The sequence below is a fragment of the Alosa sapidissima genome, chromosome 1 (assembly GCF_018492685.1).
Source record: "Alosa sapidissima isolate fAloSap1 chromosome 1, fAloSap1.pri, whole genome shotgun sequence".
NCBI classification, from domain to species: Eukaryota; Metazoa; Chordata; class Actinopteri; order Clupeiformes; family Clupeidae; genus Alosa; species Alosa sapidissima.
In genome coordinates this window covers 53,750,023-53,756,414 of record NC_055957.1, presented here as the reverse complement: position 1 = coordinate 53,756,414, position 6,392 = coordinate 53,750,023, and the positions used below count along the sequence as shown (strand labels likewise).

The following is a 6,392-nucleotide window of genomic DNA, read 5'->3' as shown; positions in this document are numbered from 1 at the left end:
TAAACCTAACAGAAAAGGTTTAAGTCAAGACATCAATTTACTGTACAAACGTGATCACTACTCAATGGAAATATAAAATGGACATTTATGGAAAGTTACAGGTTATAAGCTATTCTGTTTTTGTTAAGTAGCCTACATTGCCTAGGCTACTTTACATTCATTTTGTGGTCAAAACCTAATTTAGTGCTTTATAGGCCTAGCTCAGTACAGAAATGAAATATTTTGTCTAATAGGCTACAACTTCAATGAAATACTGCGCTATGCACAGCTAAAATATCAGAAAATGAATAACTGGTGAATGACAAGAAGTTCAATAAAAAGATTGTTTAATGCTTATTTCTCCTATTACTCCATTTGTGTGGATGGAGGCGGAACACATCTCCTCGTTGCCCGATCCACCGCCGGTTGAAACACCGGATTGCGTGTTTGGTGACCTCAGTGTCCGTGGCAGACCGTGTCACCATGTTTTTCCTCACAGCACCTGTAATCAAACAGACAGATATGTTTATGTTTATGGTATGTAGCATCCAAAGCCAAGTATGCTTACACAATACAATATATGAGATAGGTATTAAGGAGATTAAATTTAAAAAGAAACATGACTTACAAAGCTCCTCTGTTCGCTGCACGTTGAGGGCTGGTGTGGGGGTGGAGGGAGTTGAGGAGGGACTGCCGTTCCTGGCCCATAGTGAGGTGGGCGGTGTGCGAGAGGGGGAAATTATTTTTATTAAATGGTAGTATTAAATTGTAAAATTGTATTAAATTGTAAAATGTTTTATTAAATCTGTTAACCATGACTGATAATACACATGGGGCCTTTCTATTCACTAATATTTCAGAGATCAGTCCCTACCTTGAGTAACTCTCCGTATGTTAAATGCAGGTGCAGGGAGTTGAGGTGGTGAAGAGGGTTGCGGTCCTGCCCCATGGTGAGGTGCTAAGGGAGATAAATGGTTGTGATCTGTTAACCATGGTAGGCTGAGAGAGCTACAGGACCAAACAATGGCAAACAAAAACAAATCTCTGGTCATGGTGGACATGAATTTGTATGTTTCAATATTTTGGTATGCACTATCTATATCAACTCCATGAATGGATTGACATTGAAATCAATGTGTTTCAATACAATCTGATAATAATGAATGAACTTTTCAGGCAATATTGCATGAATGCAGATGTTTTAACTGACAAAATATTTGGCTGAGATTTTGAAAGTAATGGATAAAGTATGCAGAAAATCTCAGATGGTAATGCAGATGCAATCTGTTGATCTGACATGGAGTGACTACTGCTGTGTTAATATAGATGGGGCCACTGTATTCAATATTATTTCAGAGATCAGTCTTTACCTTAACAGTTTTCTCCAGGTTGAGGGGTAGTGACTCGGCTGCCTGGCACTCGGCGAGATGGTGGAGCTGGAGGAATAGATACAAAGAGAGGGGAATGTCTTTAGCACTAAGAATGTTAACCATATCTCTAATATTAATATTATGATTTAGTTATTTCAATGTTAAGAGATTATTACTTACTTTGCCAGTGCAATTGGCTTGGGCTTGAGGCTTCAACTGATATACCAGGCGAGTTGAAAGGTACCTCAGAGATGCAAAGTCACCATTTTCTGGCTCTTCACTGTCATCAGAGTCCCCGAAACGATGGCTGTTACATAACGATATCATTATGGTTATTGCAATCCCAAAATTTCCAAATATACATATAGTTCAAGCATCTCTGGTCTATTTTGGAATGCTACGGGAATGTGTTCACATTACATTTTAACAACCCAGAAAGTATCTTACTTGATCAAGCAAACCCAACAGAGGCAATCGTAACGTTAGATGCTAGAATCCAGCCGATAAAAGTTGACGCTGCAGAACAAACAAAATAGAAGATGGGGACCAAGTTCCATACAGTTAAGTTACGTTAGCATAATAAATCACAAACCGATGCCAATAGTTGTCTGAACCGACTTAAACAGTGATTAAAATGCCGAGGCTTTCATTACAAAGATGGCAGATAGACACTAAAGTTACGTATGAGACCAAACTTGGCAAAATGCAAACGTTAATGCACAGCTAGCTAGAGGCTAGGGCTAAACCATTATCAGTGAGTCAACATGCTAAAGTTGTAGGTAGCTATCATAGCAGAGTGCTTCACTGACTTCATTGACTGAAATACCAGTGCCAATATCACCTTAATCAAGGTTTGCATCGCAAACATGATTTCAATATATGTATAGCACTAATAGACATTAGCAATAACTTATGCAGTTGCGCCTAGCAGCATGCTAGCTAGCAGCTATATGCCGCTAGCATAGTAGCACTATATGGACAACAGCGACACATTAAAACAGACAAGACCAGACTAATGTTAAATAACAATGTGTGTTTTTTAAATCACACTACCATAACATATTCTGCCGAAATTGCTATCCCATTTTAAATCAGATAGGCTACAGACTCATATGAGCATCACAGCTAACAATAACGTTAACTTTGCACAAACTGTTGCACAAAATGACAAACGTCTCTGGTTGCACTAACGTTAACGTTAGTCCTAATATCAAACAACGTCATTACAATTAATAAACATGATGATTATAAAACCACAAAGGCCAATGTTTAGCTATTGTGAATGTCGCAATATATTAATAAATATCACTTACTCGAGAGGGTTCAGCGCAACTGTGTCCCAGCAAAGAAAATATCCACTAGTATGACTCTTCTTGGCTCTTGGTGTACAGTCATGTTCAACCGTTACAGTAAATGCGCGTCCGCGCCCGCGGATCCGACATGGGTCCACTCAGGATCCGCTGTTTGACAGTAGAATTTACGGGGCCGCCTGGAGGCGGAACTGATCCTCTGTGCGGCACCAAAACGAATGCGACAGTCACGCGGGTTTGGCGTCTTGAAGGCGGATCCGCCTAGGAGTCTACTGCTGTGTGGGATGGAGCTGCGTGAATGTTATTACAACTTTTCGCCACGATATGGCAGTTTAAGTCCGCTTGATACTGTAAGGCGTAAGCCATTGGTTTCCAAAGGAGATTTTATTTGTGTCGCCAGCATAGCCTATTGACAATTTATGTTGTAAATAGGCCTACCTTATAATCATACCTGTAGCTTAGGGAAGCTAACAGCTTTCTATTAGGATCTAGTTTGTTAGTTACCGTTTTGTCATAACTCCCTGATGCATTTTTGCATTTAGAATAGCCAGAGCGTGTATATCTCAATCAGAAAATTAAACAATATCGGGTGCCTATGGACTAGGCTGGGTGAACCCAGCTTGATCTGCCCGCTATTTATTTTTTGATTTCTTAAAAGATTGAGCTTGGTCTGATGAAAGCCAGACTAGCCATGGACCTCAGTTACACAATGCAAGGGAACATGAATCAGCCTATATTTGCTCGAACAATAACGGACAAAAGCTCTTCAACTTTGGCCCGTTAAAATGTGTATGAACAGTCTAGCGACGCATTTAATCAAGGCCCATTTGGACATGTCAGTTATTTGCACCACTGGTTAGATGTAAAACAGCATTTCGTTTAATTTAAATAAGACTTGCCTGATTATCTGCTACAATTCACCCCTTGCAGACACGTGACTTAAGTCACGTGACGGCTCCATGCTGGACGGCAAAAAGATAGGAGACGGACGGCAAATTACATTATGTCATAACGATTATGATGAACTGAACACCATTACTATAACATCTTTGTAGTTCAATGTATTGCTGTTTGGGGTCTGATAGTCAAGGAAAGATGCCAGTGGTGTTGTTAGATGAAATGGGTCATGATCGTAAATGTAAAGTTATTAAAACTGGTGGTAACAGCAAGTGGAGATAACGTTAGGTCATAACGTTAGGCTACTGTAATTAACATTATGGTAAATGAACACCCATAAGTATTTCTAGACTAAAATATTGCAAAGCGATTTGGTTACTTTATTTGTCTTGCTTTTATCAGTTGTAACATAGTCAAAACGTTAAGAATGTCATAACAGAACATGAAATAATAACTTAGCTGCCACACTTAGAAGCTAGCTATTCTAGCTAACGTTTATCGTAGCTCATAGTGCTAGGGCTAATGTAACTCGTCAGTTTGTACGTTGCCCAGCGAATAAACTTACTTCTTAGGCCTACATGTCTTAAGTTAAAGAATTTAAATAAATTGAATTGAATAAAAAAAACTTGAACGGTATTATCTGTTTACATTCAGATCTTGCCAAAGACTTTGCCTAAGTGCTATCTGCCGTCCTGTTCAGAGTCTATGGTTGCTATAGCAACCGCTGCTGTGCTTCATACACTGAGGAGATAAGCATGCAATTGTGGTTGAAATACTCCCGAAACACAAAGAAAACAAACCAAAATATATCTATGCAAGAACATGGGATGTTGTTGTATTCCAAACAATAAGCCAACAGTCGTGGAAGGGCATTACTACGGTTAAATCTCACTATAATCTCCTAGCTGTGCGATATGTCCCATTACAACCCATTGATTTGATTCGTGTTCTTGCCGTCCACTAGGCTATTTTGCTGTGGCGCGAACAAAACGTGACGTCACTTGCAAGGGGTCAATACTGCTGCGTCGACGTTTCTTCCATGATTTGGGAAAAGCCTGTAAAAGTCTTTGCAGTATATCCAGTTTTAAATATTTTTAGTGTTAACTAATAATTGTTGCAAACTGGACTACGAACAAAATATTAGTGCATTCCTGGATCTACATCCTTATGCATGCTTTCTGCCAGGACTTTTACGGGCTTTTCCCAAATCACGGAAGAAACGTCGACGCAGCAGTATAGTAGCAGATAAACAGGCAAGTCTTATTTTAAAAAAAAACTCCTGGTACTAAGTACTTTGTACGTTTGGACCATGATAGTTTCCAAACTTCAGTATTCTGGACTAAGGTGGTTAATGACGTTTAGTAGCATGTGAACGGGCACACCTGCACATAACAGAGACTTAATGTTGACTAGTTTAATCCGTGAAATCTGTTTTTCTCAGAGTCATCAAGTTAATTCATTGGTTCATATAGACTGACCTTGTAAATTAACTGTTTTGAATTAACGTTTAACATGTGTCATTTAAATGTGATGGTGAAACAGTTGTGTACTCTATTGTTATTTATCCCCTATTCACTCATTCACACCGTCAATTCTGTGGCGCAGTGCGTTAAGGCTGGCTGATGACAGCCGCCGTTGTGCAGCAGTTATCAGTCCCCTGTCCAAGAATTCGAATCTGGGTTAAGCGTAGGTAGCTTTTGGGAAACGCACCCCTGATGTCTGATGTGTGATCAGTGGAATATGGGGAGGGAAGTGGCAGTGCTTTTTTGTGCGTCTGCAGAAGTCAGCCAAATATGAATTTAATTCTGCGGCATAAAGCAGATGTATTTGTTTATTGTACAGAAAAATAAAAATGACAAGTCAAGCAGTCAATTGACTACATTGCAGTCAAGAAGTAGGGCAAATTAATTTACGAAACCAGAATGTGGGTCATAGTTGTCTAAGCCTCTATTGCGTAGCCTGTTAAAAACGTTGCTAGATAGTATTAAATCGCCAACAACATTGTTTTCTGCAGAAGCCTACTCAAGCTACAGATTAATTCTAAACAGTTATTTTTGTACTGGCTCGATTATAAAAAAGGTGCTTTCTTTTCGTCCTCTGCAAATGAAGCAGGTAGTTCCGTATAGAGACGTTAGAATAAATTAGCGTTTGCGATTGATAACGTTGTGATAAGTAGGCTATAACACTAACTTTGCAAAGTTAACTTGAATGCATCAATTTTGAACAAAGTTGTGTAGGCTATTCATAGGTGCCATCTACGTCACTATCAAATAGAACGCCGCCATATTTACGACTGATCTCGCCCAGTATGGCAATGCACATTTGAATGTGTGTGAGAGAGAGAGATATGTGGAGAAAATGAGAGACATTGGTAGTAGTGGTTCGAGACCCACGTAGAGTTTATTTAGTTTTATTTATTTGGTGGCATATTCATGGTCCAGCGCATGTAGCCTTAACCTGGCAATAGCCAGATGAATTTCGCTCCGCCTAGCTCCACTCATCCATCTGGAACCGATCCATTGAAGTGTTGCTTCAGAAGGCTGGGCCTAATCAAAAAATGCTTGCATATGATTGAATAAGCCACTTGTCCGTCACCTAGTGACGTGCTACTTCAACCACTCATATCGAAGCCAACCTTTACACCTTCAGTGTTTTCCATACGTTGACTAATCTGTGGCTGGCCACCACACATTGATGTTCTATGTTGTAGGCCTACTATTTAAATTAAAGATAAGATAAAATAATTTCATTGAGCTGCACTTTTTACTCACACAGCCTTTCCTCGCCCTGCCTGCTCTTTCTCTCGTAACGAGCCCGCTGCTCCTCCTCTGCATGT

At 39.7% G+C, this 6,392-nt stretch overlaps 2 long non-coding RNA genes across 3 annotated transcripts; both read right to left on the bottom strand.

Annotated features, from left to right (window-relative positions):
- Positions 1 to 309: 309 nt before the first annotated feature.
- Positions 310 to 666, bottom strand: LOC121723791. The gene is made up of 2 exons (XR_006035042.1): positions 608 to 666; positions 310 to 481 (listed from the first exon to the last, which is right to left on the bottom strand). It is a non-coding gene; the product is annotated as an uncharacterized LOC121723791 (long non-coding RNA).
- A 434-nt stretch (positions 667 to 1,100) lies between these two features.
- Positions 1,101 to 2,918, bottom strand: LOC121723785. Of its 2 annotated transcripts, none has more exons than XR_006035039.1 (3): positions 2,663 to 2,918; positions 1,530 to 1,656; positions 1,101 to 1,415 (listed from the first exon to the last, which is right to left on the bottom strand). It is a non-coding gene; the product is annotated as an uncharacterized LOC121723785 (long non-coding RNA). The 2 variants fall into 2 exon arrangements; XR_006035040.1 differs by lacking the exon at positions 2,663 to 2,918 and adding an exon at positions 1,797 to 1,850 and having other exon boundaries at positions 1,102 to 1,415.
- Positions 2,919 to 6,392: the final 3,474 nt, after the last annotated feature.